The sequence below is a fragment of the Brienomyrus brachyistius genome, unplaced genomic scaffold (genome assembly GCF_023856365.1).
Source record: "Brienomyrus brachyistius isolate T26 unplaced genomic scaffold, BBRACH_0.4 scaffold32, whole genome shotgun sequence".
Classification (NCBI taxonomy): Eukaryota; Metazoa; Chordata; class Actinopteri; order Osteoglossiformes; family Mormyridae; genus Brienomyrus; species Brienomyrus brachyistius.
This window is the reverse complement of record NW_026042307.1, coordinates 2,950,001-2,971,023: the sequence shown is the minus strand read 5'-3', so window position 1 is coordinate 2,971,023 and position 21,023 is coordinate 2,950,001. Positions and strand designations below refer to the sequence as shown.

Below are 21,023 nucleotides of genomic sequence, written 5' to 3'. Positions count from 1 at the left end.
CACATACCACTCACCCAATGACCAACACCCTAAAGAAAGTTTCTTTTAAGTTTAGCTTTTGTATATCTGTATATTTATTTACCCATGACTACTAGTCTCAATATACAGATATGTACAGGTTATGTTTGTATGTGTCTTACCTTTTGAAAATTCTTTTTCTGACAAACCTTCCCCCCCTTTTTCTTTTCCACATTCCTCGGCAACCCTTATCTGATCTTTGTATTCTACCATGCCTATCTAAGAGTAAAATGTGCTGTTGGAATGAGAATATGTCATATAATGTCTAAATAAAGGGTAAAATCTGTTGAGGTGCAACCTAGACCACCTATACCATATACTGTTGTGAGTACTTATATTATGTCATTATGTTATGTTGTATTAATCATTAATTAATCATTACAGATGTGAACCGCTAGGCTGGTATGGCATGTTCGGTATCAAAACGATGGAAAATCACTCCAGTTTCCGAATCTAGTCAGTGGTTACCATGAAAGTGGATATATCTAACGTTACACCAGCCTAACAAAAATCATCATACAAGGGAAATCAGTCTGGTCATAAAATCCCAAAAGGACTGATACAGACCCCCTTCTGAAAGCCCGCCAAATATATGGTTAGCAATTGGTCCAGGAGTTGAATTCCTGGTCACTCCTATTCACAAACTTTACAGTATAAAACCTGGCACCTCAGAACAAAGGAGAGAGGAGAAACAAAAGACCATCAGCCTGAAGAGAGGCAGAGAACATCAGCCCAGGAGAAGAGAAGCCCACAAGAAGCCCTCCTGAAGCCTGCCAGTGAAGGCCCAGCTGGACAGAGAACTGAAACCAAGCCCAAGCTTCACCAGGAGAGAGAATCAGAGGGGCTCCACTCCAACAACCACTGCAAACACCGCGCCTCCCTGAGTGCCATCACCCGTCAGCTCATCAGCCACTGCAACCAACTGCCAGGACCACCCCCCCTTTCCTGCAGCCAAGTAAACCAACTTCCTTTCATTTCTAACAACCTAAACTGTTCTTTTAACCTGTTATATGACTCTAGGGTCGTGTTTCCACAAACTGCTTGCTTTGCAGAACAGTACTTCACTTTTAAGGTTTTAAATCCGGTCAGTGCATTTCCATAATTACATTGTTTGTGTCTACTCTGTTATTTTGTGTTTATTGTTTGTTTTAGGTGTAGTGTCTGTCTTATGTTAGCTGTAGGAATAAATGTATGTCTTTTACATAACTGCAGCCTCCGTTCATTGAGTGCTCACAATAGTCCCTGCCTCTGTGCGATCTGGCTACTACGGTCTGAAACCTCAGACTCGCCTGAAATATCGCGAGACTCTCTCTCATCGGCCGTGAGAGGAGCTTCGCTACCAATCGTTTACAAGAGAGAGGAAGGATACCGCTTCCATCAAATTGACAGGTCAGGTCAAAAGGTCACTTGGGGGCAGGGCTTGGTTGTGGTGGTACGATGTGATGTCATGGGAGAGGGATTTATTTATTATTATTTAAAATTATTTATATATTATTTTAAATTATTTTAAAATTATTTATTATTTAAAATAATCTATTATTATTTTAAATTATTTAATTATTTATTTATTATTTAAAAAAATTATATTGAGGAGAGTGCTTATGAGTGAGTATTAATTTAATAAGTTATTATTTATTTATTATTATTAAAAAAATTATAATTTTATATTGAGGAGAGTGCTTACAAGTGTGGGGGTTTTTGTCGGGCGCCGCCGCCGGGGTTGAGCGGGTGGGTTACCTGATGGAGCGTGAGCGTACGCTGTGTCTGGTGTTGCGGTACTGTGGTAAGGTCCCGGGCTTTGGATAATCTGCAAAGGACTCGGAGAGAGCGATGCCGGTGAGTTGAGAGCCGTGCTGCTGTGCGAGTCTGAGAGAAACTCTGAGAGAATGGGAGAAAATGATAAAGTTGGAGCAAAGAATGAGAGGAGGAGGAGGCGGAGGGTCTGACGTCCAATAAAAACGCTTGGCGGTAGTTTTGACTGTGTATGTGTTTTTTCTTCATGCAAGCATTTGTTTTACATCAGCGTCGGTGAAATCCCGGTCAAGTGTATGGGGCCGCACTTTTGTACATCCCGGTAGGTCATCCGGGTCATCTCTAATAACTTGGGCCACACATCAAGTTGGACACGTTGGCCCCCAGTAAAATTCTGTCTTTCATACATGACCATCCGCAGATATTTTTATTATTACGTCGAGCGGGGGTTTTCCTCTTTTGGATAAACGCACAAGTGTCATCATCAAGGCCTTACCCTATGTGCCACGCTCGCATAGTGTACCTCCTTTGGTAAAGAAGGTATCATCATCGCCTTACCATGCGTACCACGCCCCCACCAGCAGGCCGTGGAGAATATAGGGAGCTTTGCGCTGTAGGGCCAACACTAATTTAAAAAAAAAATACAGACATGTCCGGCACTCCCGAAATGAAAGATTCAACCTCACCCTCTAAGACTCAGCAGGAGCAGGAGGCTGTTATGCGGCCTCCGGGGGCTCCCAGGAAGATTCGTACGGCATGTAGACGGGTACCTATGATGCGACGGGTACCTATGATGAGGGCTACCTGGGAGCTGGCCAACGGGGATAAACTGGTATGCCTCTTTGACAACGTTGCCGAGGAACTGCGCGTCTTTCAGGTCACCGGAGACAGCCCAGACCCCGCGAAAGACGACCCACATCTGGTGACTTTTTCTGAAACAGAATGGGGAAACTTGAAGACTGTCGTTACCCCGATGATGGAGGAGAGCACCGACCCCGACTTTCAGCCGGACATTGGTAGAATGGAGATGCACTATAGAGATGCTGGCAATGGTAAACAATGTAGCACCTTTATAAAGTGGGACGCGACCGGGGAGCTGGACAAGAGAATGCTGAATATATGGCAGCTACCTAAATGCGACTGTTTTGGGGTGAGAATACCGTTCGTGATTTGGATGCGGATGATTGAAGAAAAGTCTGGTTACTTCCAAGAGCTGTTTAAGGAGAGTCGGGGGCGTAAGGAGATGCAAGAGTTGAAAAAACCTACGCTGTAAGGATCATCCCCCCTCCCCTCACCCGCCACCGCTATATAAAGTGGACTCCGTTACAACCCCTTTTCACAAACATCATCATCATCATGGCAGCAGCTGCAAATTATAGCAGCAAAGTGTTCTCCGACGACGAAAGCGGGGACAATGAGGCTCCAGCAGCAACACAGGCCTCTGATCCTGGGGAGCTCCCACTAACACCGGCCTCTGATCCTGGAGAGGACCCTCCGACGCCTGAGATCTGCACGCTTCTCTCCAGACCCGCTTTGTGCAGAGGGAGATCATCCCAGTCAAAGACAAAACCCTTGTCTGTTTCCTCCAGGCAGAAATTACTTTTACATAGACTTTGACTCTGTGTTGCGTGACCTCTGGACCGACCGGCTGACACCCGCCTTGACCCACGTTCTGTCAACCCTGGGCATCCGAGCAGCCGTCGGCAGGAAGGAGGGGCCCGTGGAAGCTATCCTGTACAATCCACATGAGGCCCACAACGGCATGCTGGAAATCAGTCGCCTGGAACAGGATCTGTTTGAACAGAACCCGGCGCTTAAGCAGATCCTGGAAGAAGAATTTCTGACTCGTTGGGAGGCCTGAGACTAAAACAAAAAGCATCTTGTGATGGGGAACGGTATCGGCAGACCCTTATGGCGGTTTATGTTAAATGTTTTTTTAGAAAAAGTTAGTCCACTGTTGTTGCATGCTATTGATTTTTTAAAAAAAAAAAGCAATTGTCGGGATAGGGATGATTATGCTTGTTGCTGCTTTCATAGACTGATATTTCAGATTGCTCAAGTCGGAGAAAATTATCAGCGGGGGATGGATTTACTTACTCAGCTGATGGCAGAGGGAGAAAGACAATCCCCTGAAAGTCTCATACGCGCCTGTCTATCTTGTATTCCCGACAATGAATTTGACTGTAATCACATTTTTGTATTTTACGCTTTAATCGTAGATGTAGTTGCCTTTAACATCGATAGGCTGCTTATCACGAAATTTAATCAGATGCTTTCTACTCTGCATACATGTATCGTTGAAAAAGCCACTATATCCACCTTACTGACATCGCTAATCTACCTCAACAACTGTCATGGGTGTAACTAATTGTATACCAGCATTTTGAAAATGTATATCTTTCACGAATTGTATACCAACATTTTGAAAATATATCTTTCACGAATTGTATACCTGCATTTTGAAAATATATATCTTTCACTAATTGTATGCCGTTGTAATAAAAAAAAAAAAAAACTTGAATACCCTTGTAATAGTCTTTGTAAATAATTGACAAAAATGTTGAGCAGGGTGGCCGAGTGGTTAAGGCGTTGGACTTAAGATCCAATGGACGTATGTCTGTGTGGGTTTGAGCCCCACCCCAGCTAAACTCTTTTGTTAAAAAAAAAAAAACTCTACACAATATGGGTTAAATGCAGAAAAACACACAATTTCATTGATGTTCACTCAGTCTGTCAACAATGACAATAAAAACCCCCCTCCACAGACAGCTATAAAACGCCGCATCCCCGCTCTTCCCCCACTCACTGTGTGAAAAGCATGTCTGTTGCCAAGACTAAAGCTCGTGTCTTGAGCCGTTCGTACTACGACCCCAGCCAGCCGGGGTCATACGGGGGTGTCTCCAGACTGCAGAGAGCCGTGGAGCAAGATACGGGGAAAACAGTGGGTACTGATGACATCAGAGACTGGCTGTCTATGCAAGACAGTTATACTTTACATAAACCGGTTAAAAAGAATTTCCCCAGGAACAGAGTGTTTGTACCGAGAGCCATGGCACTGAGAGTGGCAGGCTGATTTATGCGACATGCAAGGGCTGGCCAAGTACAACGACGGGTTAAAATACCTCCTAACGGTGATTGATGTTTTTTATAAAAAAGCCTATGCACGTGCGTTAAGAAACAAGACTGGGCTGGCTGTAACCCAGGCCTTTTATTCTATTTTAACCGAGGGGGGCGTCCCCCTCAAGCTACAGACGGATGCCGGTAAGGAGTTTTTAAATCGGACTTTTCAGAAACTTTTAAAAACTCATAAAATCACCCATTTCACAACGGCTAGTGAACTTAAAGCTTCTGTCGTAGAGAGATTTAATCGAACGTTAAAAGAGAGGATGTACAGGTATTTACGGCTAAAAACACTCGCCGATATGTGGACGTGTTGGACGATCTAATAAAGGGGTACAACCAGTCATAAGAACATAAGAACTATACAAACGAGAGGAGGCCATTCGGCCCATTGAGCTATTAGTTTAGTTCTCCCCAAGCGAGCTCGGAGTCGTTAAAATCTTATCTAGCTCTGATTTAAAGGAACCCAAGGATTCAGCTTGCACTACGTTATCAGGAAGGCTATTCCATACTCTGACTACGCGCTGTGTAAAGAAGTGCTTCCTTAAATCCAGCTTGAAATGTTCTCCCGCTAATTTCCACCTATGGCCACGAGTTTGTGTATTTAAACTAATGCTGAAGTAACTATTTGGTTGAACAGCATCCAAACCTGTTAGAATCTTATATACCTGGATCATGTCCCCCCTCATTCTCCTTTGCTTGAGACTGAACAGATTTAGCTCAAGTAACCGTTCCTCGTATGACAGGAATCATTTTTGTGGCCCTACGCTGCACCTTTTCTAAGGCCACAATGTCCTTTTTAAGATATGGTGACCAAACCTGCACACAATATTCTAGGTGAGGTCTCACCAAGGAATTGTATAATCTTAGCATTACCTCCCTTGACTTGTACTCCACACACCTGGAGATATACCCCAACATCCTATTGGCCTTTTTTATTGCTTCCCCACACTGGTGAGAATGGGACATGGAAGCATCAACATACACACCAAGGTCTTTTTCATGATCAGCTACCTTTATTTCAGTGGGACCCATAAAATACCTGTACTTTATATTTCTGCTCCCTAGATGGAGTACCTTACATTTATCAACGTTAAATTTCATCTGCCAGGTATCGGCCCAGTCACTAATTAAATCAAGATCCCGTTGCAGTCTCTCTGCTACTAGATCAGTATCTGCTACACCACCCACCTTGGTGTCATCTGCAAATTTCACCAGTTTACTGTATATATTGGTATCCATATCATTTATGTAAATGAACCCCTTTACGCTTTTAATGCCATAAAAATGCTGATTGTGTAAAAAGAAATACACCAGCCGTCTACCGTCGGTCGGTGTGGGTGTATGGTAAATTTGGAGATTGTTTGAATAAGGTTGCTGATAATACACCACTGCTTTATCAACTTCGAGAAAATCATTGATTGCAATGTCATTCAAATCGACGGTGTGGTCGGGGGAGAATCCCGCTTTCTCCTGTAACTCCAGGCCGAGCTTTTCAGCCTCGGCGTCAGTGAAATTTTCGTGCAGCAGATGCGGCAAGTTTATGGCGAAATACGCGTTGGTGTTGTTATTAATGATAAACATGTGTTTGGCTTTTTTAGAAATTATTTCTGAAGCTAACATGGTCTGTAGGTTACGTTTGTTCCCACCGCCGCCTGGGATATTGATTACATCTACGATTACTTCTAGGTTGGAATCGTTTAAAATCTCTTGATTAGACTGAACCAGGCGATCCAGCAGCTGCTGCAAGTCTGTCAGCTCCCCCTCCCCATACCGTACAATTTGCGACAGCTTGTCATTTAAAAAGTCAGCGCGCAGGGTGACCTGTATATAAGCTCCCCATGCGGCGTAAGGTATTGCCTGCTGGAGCCAGTGATCAAGACCTCTCGTCATTCGCTTTACCAGATAAAACTGTGAGTTTTCCGAGCACCAGCTATCCTGAGGGAAACTTCAGAGGGAACCAGCTACTAGGTGGTTCGATTAGTCTTGCGCCCCTATACCCAGGTCGGATGACTGATTTGCACGTCAGGACCGCTGCGGACCTCCACCAGAGTTTCCTCTGGCTTCGCCCTGCCCAAGGGCGCTCATGCTCCACCTCCCTGATGAAGCGGGCAAGACGGGCCGGCCCTCATCTTCATTGTGCCACAGGGTTTCGAGGGACCCTCGGACTCGCGCGTGCGTTAGACTCCTTAGTCCGTGTTTCAAGACAGGTCGGATGGGTAGCCCACATCGCCTCGGACCCCTGGTGCCAGTCGTGGGTCGTGGTCCGCGCGCGGCGGTGCGACGCGGTCGGGCAACACTGGGGACAGTACAGCCCAGTGGGCAGTTGTGCCGGGCCGCGGTGGCCCCGTCCCTTGCCCAGCAGCTGGTTAAGGGGGAACCCGGATAGGGCGGAGGGAAGGCACAGTGACAGGTCATCTCCCTCGGCCCCGGGAAGCGGCAAGGCTGGTGGTGGCGGGTGGGGGCTGTAACACCTGCCTGCCAACCCTCCCTCTTGGGGGAGGGGGGGGCAAGGCGGGCCACCTTCCACATCGCGAGCCCTTCCAGGCCGAGTAGAATCCTCCGGGCGGACTGCGTGGACCCCACCCGTTCACCTCTTAACGGTTTCACACGCTCTTGAACTCTCACTTCAAAGTTCTTTTCAACTTTCCCTTACAGTACTTGTTGACTATTGATCTCGTGCCGGTATTTAGCCTTAGATGGAGTTTACCACCTGCTTTGGGCTGCATTCTCAAGCAACTCGACAACGGGAAGACCGTGCCCTGGCGCAACAGGGGCCGTTACCGGTCTCACACCGTCCACGGGCTGAGCCTCCATCAGAAGGACTCAGGCCCCCGACCAACACCAGGAACGGGCGGACTTCCGTACGCCACATTTCCCTCGCCCGCGGGACAGATGGGGATTCTGCGCTGGGCTCTTCCCTCTTCGCTCCTGGTTAATCCTGGTTAGTTTCTTTTTCTCTGCTTAGTAATATGCTTAAATTCAGCGGGTCGTCACATCTGAGCTGAGGTCGTATGCGGCGAGAGGGGCGAGGCCGGTCTGGGGAAGGGGCCGGCTTCTTGGGTTCCCGGGTGGGCATGCAGCTCAGACGGGGGCGCAGCGTGGAGACGAGGGCACCGGGACGAGACACAGACCCCCCACCCCCGCGGAGGGTGGCCGCGGGGCCGCTCGGGCTGCTGGAGAACCCCGGCGAGGAGGGACACCAGGGAAAAGAGAGCCCTGGGACTCCACCGGCAGCTGCGCCTGACCTCACGCTGGGGGATGGCGGACCCGGAGCCCGTGGCCTGTGGGGGTAGCCGCGCACACCCAGAGCCGAGACCCACGCCTTTCTTGTGCTGTCCATGCCCGGACACGTCTGCACTTTGGGGGATGAAGGGAGACCTCACTCCCTGCGATGGCCCCAGATGTGTCCCACCCCACCCTGAAACCCTGGGTAGAGGAACCCTGGGTCGGGTCGGGGGGGACGTTTGGGATGGGAGTGCGACCCTCAGACAGACATGGCCCCAGGATGAACCCGGGGCCTCAAAGTGCGTTCGAAGTGTCAATGATCAATGTGTCCTGCAATTCACATTAGTTCTCGCAGCCAGCTGCGTTCTTCAGTGACGCACGAGCCGAAGGATCCACCGCTAAGAGTAGTACGTTTCTTTCGCTCACCGGAGGCAACCAGAGTCTGTGACCACGATTTCTCTTCCATCCTTCCTTTTTTTTCCCTCCCCCCTCGAAGTGGAGGGGTTCGGAGGCCCACCTGGCGCAGAGTCTTTTAACCACCGCCCCTGTCCAGAGACGGTGGTTTGGGCAATAGGTACTCGACCTGGTTCGGGGTGTTACAGACTACCAATAATAAAAAAGGCCAAGATAGAAAAAAGGAATACGTTTTCTCTGATGCATGGTTAGAACAGAGTAAACTAAGAGATAATAAGAGACAACAGAAAAAGGGAAATAAGGAGAAAAAACTGCAGGCGGCTTTAATCACACTAGACGAAGAAACGGCAGCAAGACCTTCTGCCCCTCCAGCTCCTCCACCGCCCCCACATCGACCCAGCCCGGGATTACCCCCTCGGCCTCGGGGCCGGAACCCACCGGGAGTGGTCTTGGCAGCGACGTTTTGGTGTCCGGTGGGATGGGTGGGACAAAGGCAGACCGGGGATACGTCACATAAGCCCGACTCGCCGCCGGACGCCGTGCCCCATCCCCCTTCCACCGGGGCTCACTTGGGGGTGTGAGGGAAGACATGATGTGGGGGGGGGGGGCGAGCGGGGGGGTGAGGCTGGGCGCCCATCCCGCGGCACACACGGCCCCGGTCTGGTGTTAATGATCCTTCTGCAGGTTCACCTACGGAAACCTTGTTACGACTTTTCCTTCCTCTAGATAGTCAAGTTCAATCGTCTTCTCAGCTCTCGGCCAGGCCCATCGCCGACCCTGGCAAGGCTGATCCAAGGACCACACTAAACCATCCAATCGGTAGTAGCGATGGGCGGTGTGTACAAAGGGCAGGGACTTAATCAATGCAAGCTTATGACCCGCGCTTTCTGGGAATTCCTCATTCATGGGAAATAATTAAATCCCCAATCCCCAGCACGCATGGAGTTCAGCGGGTTACCCACGCCTCTCAGCGAAAGGTGCACACACGCTGCTCCACTCAGTGTGGCGCGTGTGCAACCCCGGACATCTAAGGGCATCACAGATGTGTTATTGCTCAATCTCGTGTGGTTGAATGCCACTTGTCCCTCTAAGAAGTTGTACGGAGACTGCACCAGGTCCCGTAACTAGTTATCATGTCGGAATCTTGTTCGTTATTGGAATTAACCAGACAAATCACTCCACCAACTAAGAACGGCCGTGCACCACCACCCACAGAATCGAAAAAGAGCTATCAGTCTGTCAATCCTTTCTGTGTCCGGGACGGGTGAGGTTTCCCGTGTTGAGTCAAATTAAGCCGCAGGCTCCACTCCTGGTGGTGCCCTTCCTTCAATTCCTTTAAGTTTCAGCTTTGCAACCATACTCCCCCCGGAACCCAAAGACTTTGGTTTCCCGGTCGTTGCCGGGCAGATCATTGGAATAACGCTGCCCGATCGCCAGTCGGCATTGTTTAGGGTCAGAACGACGGTATCTGATCGTCTTCAAACCTCCGACTTTCGTTCTTGATTAATGAAAACATTCTTCGCAAATGCTTTCGTCCGTCTTGCGCTGGTCCAAGAATTTCACCTCTAGTGGCGCAATACGAATGCCCCCAACCGTCCCTCTTAATCATGGCCCCAGATCAGGAAACCCAGAAAATCGAACCTGAGTCCTGTTCCATTATTCCTAGCTGCAGCATTCAGCTCTGCTTTGAACACTCTGATTTTCTCAAAGTAAATACTACGGACCCCGCGGGACACTCAGTTAAGAGCATCATGGTGGCACCGACCGGCAGGGGCTGGGGCAGGTGGTAGCTCGCCTCGCGGCAGACCACCAGCCCGATCTCAAGATCCAACTACGAACTTTTTAACTGAAGCAAGTTTAACATATGCTATTGGAGCTGGAATTACCACGGCTGCTGGCACCAGACTTGCCCTCCAATGGATCCTCGTTAAAGGATTTAAAGTGTACTCATTCTCATTACAGGGCCTCGAAAGAGTCCTGTATGGTTATTTTTCGTCACTACCTCCCCGTGTCAGGAGTGGGTAATATATATATTTCTCTTGATCCAATAGGGCTATCGGCCTTACTGGTTGTAAAAAACGTATTGTGGTTGTCCCGATGTGTCTAGGAATATTATAGCACATTGCCTTTCCGACAGTTTGCATCCTGTGGCGCAAGGAAAAGTGATGCAAAGCTATCACAAGGCATTACACCTTTCTGTCAAACAGGTATACTCATTTTTGAATAGTGTTTAACTTTATTCCACATTCATAAACATAAAACAGAATAAAACGGGGCAAACTGGGGTGCAGGGTTTCACAGCCAGGAGAGCTCCAACCCCTCTCCCCTGCATGATGTCCTCTGTACCCCATAATCAAATAAGCTCCTCCCCAACATTTATTTTTCTGATTGATAAAAATAAAATGTGTTATCCCTCTGCTGTGCTGTACAACCTTGGCCAGAGGTTGGCTTTTTTCTGGGAGTGGTTAACCAGCCGGCCAAAAGTCTGTATGCCTGGGTGACAGGCACACTCAGGTGAATGGGCATCCACATACATGTGAATGCCCTGGCTGTTCCTGAAAAAAAAAAACATGTAGCTGGATTCTTCTTCATTTATACTGTTATGGATTCGCTGGCCCTCAGTGGCTGTGAATACTGGCCCGTGATAGTCACATACCACCTCACCAGCCTGGAACTGCCGGGTGGCGCAGACTCCCTTCCCCGCAATGTCCGCCACAACAAGTCCCTTCCACTTCTGCTTGTGGATGAGCTCCTGGATGTGGCTGCCAAAGTGTGCTGTGAAGAACAAAGCAAATTGTTGTTAGTTAAGAAGACTATGTAGATACCATCGCTTATCAGTAAAAATGTCATTAATGGTACAAACAATACTCACTGAGGACATGCCAGACACGCATCCTTATCAGGGCCTTCAGCCAGTGCTCAGAGCTGTCGCTGAAACTGGCCCGACGTTTGTGTCCGTACAGTCGTGTCTGGCACCTCGCCCTCCAGGGTCACGGAGTGGGTTCAAAGGAGCTGATCGAATGCTGCCTGGACACACAAAAGTTTTACGGTTAGTGTTCAGTGGTGAGGGCTTTGGTTGCGTGTCTTGATGTTGGTAAGTGTATTGACAAACAGAAAACATGCCTACCTCGAGTCACCTGCCAGCTTCTTCAGCAGCTTATTGGCCAGCACCACATTCCGCGACTGCTTCATCCGGTAGTGCTTGTCAGCCGTCGCAGTGGAATTCGTGAGGTAAATCAGCCACCAAGGACTTCTCCTGGTGACTCAAGTCCTTGGTCGCCGTCTCAAAGATGCGCCAGGCCATCTGCTTGCTGACTGGATCCAGCTTGCATCTAAAATACAAAATGTGTGAGATGTATTAATAAATCTTATTCAACACCTGACAACATGTATCTAGAGCAAATTATAGGGGGAAAGGATCATGATGATTAGCTCACTTTTGGTGCAGCCGGTTGAGGTGATTCGATGCATTGAAGATCGGCCGGCCTGCGGTGGAGACGAAGAACCATCCGTCTCCTCCATTGTCATCCGTTGTTGTCCGGCTTCTCTTGGAGCTCAGAAGCTGTGGCCCTTCCCATGTGAAAAAGATGTCAAACTACTGTTGGCAGAGGAAGAGATTTAATTCATGCTTTTTAAATAAATGACAAGCATATCAAGCTTGAAAAGATTTATTTTACCATCTTCTCCTCAGAGGACAATGCAAACGTGACCACTTACTGCGCCGATGTCTTGTACTCCTTCACCGCAATCACCGCATGGTCCGATTCGGTCCTGCTCCTGGTCGTCCTCTCCTGGACCTGCACAAGACAATGACACCCCACTGATTAATAAGTGAATTGGCAAAAAGGAAAAGTGAAGACAAAAAGAATACAATGTGCTCCACCACGCCTGGTCGCTCGAGATGTTTCAGAATGACCGTGGTCTCCAGGTAATAGCGAACAAGGCGGCATTCTGCAGCCTCCAGGGGCCTTTCCTCTGGATACACCGTGCCAAGAAGTCATTCTTGGCAGCCCTCAGCACGGCCCAGCAGTCCTCTGGACTGAGAGGGTTGTTCTCCTTGAGGATGGCATGTCTATGTGAGGGGAAAAAAAAGAAAATTCAATTACTGTCAACCCTAATTAATACAATCCACATTTTAATGTGCTCATGATGTAAAATGGCTCGATCTCCAGGCAGTGCAGCCCAAGAGCAGTGAGAGATAAAAAAACAAAACAAGAGTGTGTTAAACATAGCAGAGGAGATGTATAATCATACTGTGATATGAAATTTAATGGGCGCTGACAGTTGAACTTACCTATTTTGGATGATATCCTTACTCACCAACTTGGCAGAGCTCTGCTGTAGTGAGCTCAGGTACTCCACAAAGAACTTTGCCTCATTCCACAAGGCAATGTTGTCACGCCGCAGGTCAGTGGTGACAGTGTGGTACTTGAGGAACCTGTTAGAGGAAGGACAGATATGTAAGCATATGTACACTCACCGGCAACTTTATTAGGCAGACCTGTCCAACTGCTTGTTGATGCAAATTACTGATCAGCCAATCACATGGTGGCAAATCAATGCATTTAGGCATGTTGACATGGTCAAGACGAACTGATGCAGTTCAAACCGAGCTTCAGAATGGGGAAGAAATGTGATTTAAGTGACTTTGAACATGGCATGGTTGTTGGTGGCAGACGGGCTGGTCTGAGTATTGCAGAAACTGCTGATCATCTGGGATTGTCACGCACAACCATCTCTAGGGTTTACAGAGAATGGTCCGAAAAAGGGAAAACATCCAGTGAGCAGCAGTTCTGTGGGTGAAAATGCCTTGTTGATGCCAGAGGTCAGAGGAGAATGGCCAGAGTGGTTCGAGCTGATAGAAAGGCAACAGTAACTGAAATAACCACTCGTTACAACCAAGGTATGCAGAAGAGCATCTCCAAACGCACAACACGTCAAACCTTGAGGCAGATGGGCTACAGCAACAGAAGACCACACCGGGTGTCACTCCAGTCAGCAAATAACAGGAAACTGAGGCTACAATTCGCAGAGGCTCGCCGAAATTGGACAATAGAAGATTGGAAAAATGTTGCCTGGTCTGATGAGTCTCGATTTCTGCTGCGACATTCGGATGGTAGGGTCAGAATTTGGCGTCAACATGAAAGCATGGATCCATCCTGCCTTGTATCAACGGTTCAGGCTAGTAGTGGTGGTGTAATGGTGTGGGGGACATTTTCTTGGCACACTTTGGGCCCCTTAGTACTAATTGATCATCGTTGCAATGCCACAGCCTACCTGAGTATTGTTGCTGACCATGTCCATCCCTTTATGACCGCAGTGTACCCATCTTCTGATGGCTACTTCCAGCAGGATAATGCACCATGTCATAAAGCTCGAATCATCTCAGACTGCTTTCTTGAACATGACAATGAGTTCACTGTACTCAAATGGCCTCCACAGTCACCAGATCTCAGTCCAATAGAGCACCTTTGGGATGTGGTGGAATGGGAGATTCGCATCATGGATGTGCAGCCAACAAATATGCAGCAACTGCCTGATGCTATCATGTTAATATGGACCAATATCTGAGGAATGTTTCCAGTACCTTGTTGAATCTATGCCACGAAGGATTAAGGCAGTTCTGAAGACAAAAGGGGGTCCAACCAGGTACTAGCAAGGTGTACCTAATAAAGTGGCCGGTGAGTGTATATGTACATAAACTTGTACATGCAGTCATGACAAAGACAATAGCAGGAGAACTAAACTTCCTTGAAGGAAAAGATATATAGTACAACATATACCTAAAATATACATGCTATCAACCTCTTCAGGCTCTTCATGTAGTTCACCTGAGTCTGCCTGGAGAGACCACCCTCAGTCAGCTCCCGAAAGAAGAGCTTTGTCTTCTCCCTCTCCCTGACAAACTCAAGGGAAGGCTCTTTGTAGTTCACAAAAAAAAACATGAACCTGCTGACGTTTTCCACCTGGAATGAAAATCAGCATTACATATATCCATTGCTTAGATATAAAGCTCCAAAAAATAGTGTATTTTTTATGGGAGACCATAAGGATCTCCTGAATGAGAATTTAAATCAGGAGGTATCTGGCGAAGCCCTTCAGGAGGGGATGGTCCAGGGAATGTTTCCTGTACAGTCCCTTCTCCTGCATCATGTGGCTGCAGCTCTGTGGCCACTGCACCTCCCAGGTACTGCAAAATGGATAACGTATTTTATCATACAATTGTACATTCAATTGGCTCACAAACAAAAGCAAAAATGTATCAATGAAGGTGTAAAGCAGAGACATTCGTACTCACACTTGAAAGGTCTCGCCGCTGCTGTCACTGACAACAATGTCTTCCGACTGCTCACTCTCAGAGTTCTCCGGTTGCTGCATGGTTACACCAGCCACCACAGGAACACTGCTGGCCTGCGCCGTCACTGCTGGGGAGGTGATGTCAGTCACCATGTGCCGAGGCTCTAGCTCCTGGACCAACCTTTGAAATAAATAAGTAAATAATAATAAAAAATAATTTTTTTTTTTAAAAACTTAGCAAATGTCATACAGAAGAAAGATGTGAGATGTGTAAAAGACTGAAGAGTTCTCACCAACCTGCTAATTGGATTAGCATCATCCAAAATCTCTCGCAGGTGCCTGTAGCTGAAGACCCTGCCCCACTGCATAACTTCAAGGGAATCTTGCTTTGCCTTCTCCATCACTTCGTGGATGGCCAGTTTCGAAGACCTCTTCATGCACACCCTAGTCAGATTCACTGAGAGGCTTGGCTGTGTCTTCTGGCACATGGGGCAGTTTTGCTTTGTAAAAGGCAGTTTTAGCTGCAGTCACACCTGAAGAGAACTTGGATAGTAGAGTACGATAGGAAGACAGATCTGCATCAAGCTTAGATTTCTTCCACGTCCTCTCTGCTACCCGCAATTCTCTTCGGTTGGTGTGTAATGCAGCTGAAAGCCAAGGAGCAGGGTGAGTTTTCCTGGGTTTGGAAGACAGCGGGCAGAGGTTGTCCAACGATGTGGAAAGTGAGGAGATGAGTGTATCAGTTGCAGACTCCAGTGCAAGGGAGGAAAAGGAGTCAAGGTCAGGAAGGCAAGACAGGGTGCAGGAAACAACAGAAAGGGAGACTGAGTGGAGGTTTCGTTGAGTGGGCAAGAAATGTTGAAAATCAGGATTGGGCAAGATAGGTAGGGCAATGGTAAAGGATACTAAGTGGTGATCAGAAATGTGAAGAGGGGTAGAAGTGATGTCGGTAGCTATAGAGGGGCGGCTGAAAACCAGGTAGAGGATGTTGCCTCTGTGTGTGGGAGAGCAGTTCGTACATGGCCCGCGTCTCGCCTCAGCCGGCGCCTAGCAGCTGAGTTTGAACAGGTGTGGACCAGGGGAATCTGACTAGTTAAAAAAAGGAATGTGATGGCCTGCAGCAGATGTTGATGCGATGTGATTTCTGTCCAGTGCTCTGATTGTCAAAGTGAAGAAATTCAATGAAGCGTGGGTAAACGGCATAACTATGACATTGCTTCAGAGTAGCTATGACTGGTTCTATTTCCTTGTCCAAGGGAATGCAAAAGGATAGCGATGGCCCCACCTCACTGTGGTACCTGTTGGTAACAACTGAGGCTGGAGATGGCCGTGGCTGGCTAAGAGAGCCGCATGCACGCATTCAACATTGTTCCTACCATAGTGGTGGTCTGACACCATGGGGTCTTAAACCAACAAAAATAATGAAGATCGCCTCAGGAAATATATGCTGGATGGCACAGGGCCTGGATCAACAACGTGATATGACTTCCCGAGGTCTAGTCTTCACCCATTATGATTAGACCTCACACAATGGTGGCAAAAGTGTGGTTTGTGTCTGACCTTGCTAACATCCTTGCTTTCTCTAGCTCGCGTCCTGCCTCATCTTTCAGGGCGCTATGCTCCTTTTCCTTACACCATAAAAGTGCTCCTAATGATTGCCTATCCTCCGGTTTGTATCCTGCACATTTCACTGCAATACCCATACGCTTCCACGCATCTGCCGTCTCTCTCTCTCTGCCCTTTTCCTGAGCTGTTTTTCCCACAGCTGCTTTTTTAGCAGCTGCATCTGCTCACACAGAGGCTTCCACCGCCCGCGCACTGGTGGACCCCAGCCTCCGTCATCCAATTCTCTATCAAATTCGTGATCCGTGTTTTACCTTATCCGACCTACGCTTCTCCTGATCCAGCAACCCTTGTGCCTCAGGGGATGGATTTATCCACCCACACTTAGTACACCTCTTAGTTGTCTCTGAGTGCCCCACTAACAAACACCACCAAAACCTAAACCCACACACACACACACACACACACACACACACACACACACACACCTGGAATAGTGAATAGTAAACACGCACTTACACACGCGAAATAGTAAAATAGTAAATAGCGCTGTGTACACTTTTTGGTACCTTGGGACCCCACGTCTCAGGACTTTTTAGCCCAATAGCCCACTTTGAGGACCTTCATCTCGGGACTTCAACGCGTTTTAGGGAGGATGAACCTTACTCCTCCGACCAATTTAGCTGTTCGGGGGTCCTGAATTTCCCGGGGTCCTGAATTTCCCAGGACGCTCAATCCCAGCTGTCCTACTGCTCGCCAGCAGTAGGTGGGTTGCCAAACCAAGGACACGACGGTGGACTCAAATCCTCTGCCAATAGGTTCTACTACGGGGTCCCGTACCCTCTGTTCACAGGCCGTCAGCTACGCACAACAGGCCCTCGCCACAATATTGGTCGACAGATCCTGAGAGACACTTCCAGCCACTTTATTTAGCAATCGCCAATATGCAGAATTCGATAAAACAGGCTCTGCTCACCTAATTGCTGGGCGCCCGTGGCTGTCTGCGTCCCCAAGACCTCGTTTCTGGTTCCAATCCAAACAACCTTCTCCTCATCCTGGACGAGCCCCCAAATTGTTGGAGTTAGACTCCACCGAGTCCGTTGATGAGGAAAAGATGCACTCTGGAGGCGAAGGATGGTTGCACGTCAGCTCTCTATTCTCAGCACAGATTGCAATCCGGGAACCACTCTCAGATGCACAAAAGTACACACCAAGGGAAGCTCAGCTCCCTGTTGTCTGTGTCTAGCTTTTATACCCCGTTTAGGGCGTCTACTATTCTTGTTGGTATCTTTCCAGTTGACGTAACATACAACTATTGTTTTGAGAGTTCTGGCATTAGTCTCCACTCTCTTCCTTTTCTCTTATCTTGTTATGTTCCCAATTTCTGCAGCATCAGCTTAATGTCACCATGACCCTATCCGTGTGCCTTCGGTTTTCTGAAATTTACTGGCATTACGAGGCGGCCCAGCGCCCCCCCTTCTCTTTCCTGCCTATATTCCAGTTTGTTCCCATTTCTCAGGGTGACAAAGTTTAGCACTGGGCCTAGCTGCCGTCACTGTCCTGCATCATGTAATTTAATTTAAGTGAATCCAGTATAACAGGAAAAATAAAACCACCTGGGCAGCATGACCCCACAAATTCTTCATCTGTATTTATATCTTTGGAAAAATGCAACAAAAATATAAATGGTGATCCCTTTTCCACACCTCACTGGGTGCAATTTCTCAGTGTTTCTGAAATTTTTTTTAGATGAATAGAAAGATTGGGCCTGTCTCCAGCTCCACCTTAAGACGGAGGACCCTTGAAGATGTAGAAAAACGACTTCAACAGATAAGGGATGACTCCACAAAGTTGATTGACTCTCGGATAACAGAGGGTGACCTTGGACATGTTATTGGAGAGTTTTTTGAAATGGATTATTTGTGCAATTTAAACCTAACTTGCGCAGCGATGGAAAATGTGGTGTTTTTTTGTAATGAAGAAGGTAGCATGGAAGTAGTATCCGAGAGACTTGTGGTTGGTGACTGATGGGCAGGGTCCATCATCTTATTCAGAACATTCTGATGAAGTCTGAGACATTTTCACTTTGACAGCATTTTGAACTGGGCCATACACTTTGGCATTTCTTTAGTTGCTTTGACAGCACTTTTGGGCATACTTCGGATAAAGCATCCCGAGTTTCCCAAGGATGGAAGGACACTGCTTAGGACTAAGACGAAATATTCAATTCTGGAAAGGGCGGGGGGGCAGTACCACTATTTTGGTATTCTGTCTTCACTTATAAGATCGCTAAGTTCATACACACACTGGCAGAAAAAAAATATTAGGTGGTACATTGGGCGGAGCTTAATTTTGTTCCGCTTGACGTCATAAGAGGAAGTGGCATATCCTTTATTCTGATTGGTCGAGGGCTTATGTCCATATATGGTATGAAATTTCTCCCTGGCTCTCAGCGGAGGCGGTCGCACTTCTTTCCCTCTCCCTCCCCTTATCTTCCCTGCTTCGCTCCTCTTGTCTCGTCTAGTCTACTGTCTTATACTTGAAGAGACTCTCTCTGCTCTGCTCTCCAAACTACGAGAAATTATGGATTTGATCAGCTGGTCTCTCAACGCAATTGACACCATCTTCTCAACAAGAAGCCTGGGTTCGGGGGAACCTAACTGTCCAGCGGGAACGTACGCGGCTGGCTACACGATGGACGGATGGGAGCAGTGGAGGGTCGTGTGCCTGGCAGCTCTTTCCGTGGAGGACATTGAAGACATCTACCTATTCGGAACTATGATTACAGGTATTATGCTGATTGGATTAGGCATTGCCCTGGTTTATCAAAATTGAAGAAGACCGTGACAGCCTCTCAAAGCCCCACTAGGCTGGCCGGAATGATTGATGGAGTGGGCAGAGCTGTTAGCACTCAGACTGTGAAACTGGATAACATCATGGAGAAGCTCACAGCTTTGCAAAACTTATTGGATGGCGGAGACCAGCGTGGACATTAGAGGAGCTGGAAATTACAGCTTCTCGCACGGAAACCCAAACAACCTTATTCTATCAAGCTTCTGGCTCCCCTCAATCAGCACTGGCCTTGGCCAAGGCTGCTGCTGAACAAAAAGCTCCCCCAGAAGAACAGGCAGTGAGACTCTCTTGCATTCCTCTCCCCCAATCCCAAGGACTTGCACCCTCCCCCCATCCAACGCCTTCGCCGCTTCATACCCCCAGCGTGAACAGGCTGATCTGTTGACCAGCGCCTCCATGGCTGCAGGACCGGATGGCTGTTTGTCTATGCTGGACTACCTCCACCTCCCCATTCCCTCACCCGTTGCGAGTCGTGTCTTTTCATGTTGTATGGTGTAGTGATCATGTGCTTATGTTGCTGAGGTGTTTTCTCCTCCTCTCTCCTCATGTCATCCTGTTTCTCTTCTTCTCTCCTCCCCTGTCTCCCAGCCGGTCTACCCCCTACTGTGATGTTGTATATGTAAGGTCGGGCGATGGCCTGCTTTTCGCTGGTACTTGTGACTAGTGACATGGTATATTGCAACAGCAATAAAGGGTTTGAATCAAAAAAAAAAAAAAAAAAAACACATGCTTATGACACGCGTTGCCGATAGCGGGCCATTTGGTTTGGGAGATTAAACTTTAATAGAATAAAAATACATGTAATGTGCGTTTTTTAATTACGTTTTTAAGGAATAATAAAACAGAGCAGGATGATGGCAAGCTAGCGCATACACGTTCAGCGGGGGAACCGTCCGCCCCGTAGCCGCATGTTAGTAAACGCCACGGCATATTTTAAAAGAAAGCACCCAATTGTTTTAACGAAGGAAAACTTTAAAATCACCTTGCTTTTATTTAAAATATCACCAAACAAACATGCCCGAAAGAAGCAGCAGAAGAGCAAATTTAAACAAGCGCAAGCGAAACCAATAAACATACAGCCTGTCGTTTTAAAAGAAGAGAGGACTCATTACATTTAACCACCACGAAAGACTTTAGTGATATTTACCAGGTTGGAGAAAGCATGCAAGCAGCAAACTTTTAGAAGAAATAGGACGAAACGATCACGGAGCTCTGTCATATGCGACTGCACGGTTTGAACAACGCAGGGCGGAATGGACGATCGATAATCCAGCGTTTGGCGCATGCGCACCCACGCCGACGCCCCTTTCAAAATGGCGACGCCAGCGGAGCGCCTGTTATTTCAAATAAAACCCCTATAACCGTAATGTTAAGGAATTAAGCACTTTTCTACCAATGTGAATAATCAAGTAAGGCGCTCTGAGCATCTTTGACAGCAATAATCAAAGAATAACGTTCAAAATTCTTGTTTAAGCGAGCGCATGCGCTCGCTCTCTCTGGCTCACTCTCGTAGCGCATGCGTGTAGATCCACACAGCATTTCCTTTATTGAGACATATCGCGGCAAGCAGCTGCCAAATGGCTACCAGCGGAAATTATTGTCGTGATGTTAACCGAGGGCCCCGGATTGTGAGAAGCATGCCGCCATCCTGGCAGAATGCACACTAATTCTATATTTTATATGTTAATTTGTAATTAGTGTAAAATAATCTATTTCTAATTTAAATAAGTCGAACTCTAACACAACACCCCCGGATTGACCTGGATCCACCTGCCTGG

At 47.6% G+C, this 21,023-nt stretch overlaps 1 long non-coding RNA gene and 2 other non-coding genes across 5 annotated transcripts; 1 reads left to right on the top strand and 2 right to left on the bottom strand.

Moving 5' to 3' along the window:
* Window positions 1–4,333: 4,333 nt before the first annotated feature.
* trnal-uaa (transfer RNA leucine (anticodon UAA)) lies at window positions 4,334–4,416 on the top strand. Its single transcript has one exon. It is a non-coding gene; the product is annotated as a tRNA-Leu (tRNA).
* A 3,955-nt stretch (window positions 4,417–8,371) lies between these two features.
* On the bottom strand, window positions 8,372–8,525 carry LOC125721223 (5.8S ribosomal RNA). The gene has a single exon (XR_007385738.1). It is a non-coding gene; the product is annotated as a 5.8S ribosomal RNA (ribosomal RNA).
* A 2,287-nt stretch (window positions 8,526–10,812) lies between these two features.
* Window positions 10,813–17,105, bottom strand: LOC125721201 (uncharacterized). 3 transcript variants are annotated; one of them, XR_007385711.1, is made up of 12 exons: window positions 15,127–17,105; window positions 14,831–15,010; window positions 14,316–14,722; window positions 14,120–14,198; window positions 13,810–14,001; window positions 12,827–12,970; window positions 12,416–12,604; window positions 12,250–12,329; window positions 11,970–12,102; window positions 11,660–11,864; window positions 11,405–11,559; window positions 10,813–11,307 (listed from the first exon to the last, which is right to left on the bottom strand). It is a non-coding gene; the product is annotated as an uncharacterized LOC125721201 (long non-coding RNA). The 3 variants fall into 3 exon arrangements; XR_007385710.1 differs by having other exon boundaries at window positions 12,416–12,970; XR_007385712.1 differs by having other exon boundaries at window positions 12,416–12,970; window positions 14,364–14,722.
* Between the last annotated feature and the right edge of the window lie 3,918 nt (window positions 17,106–21,023).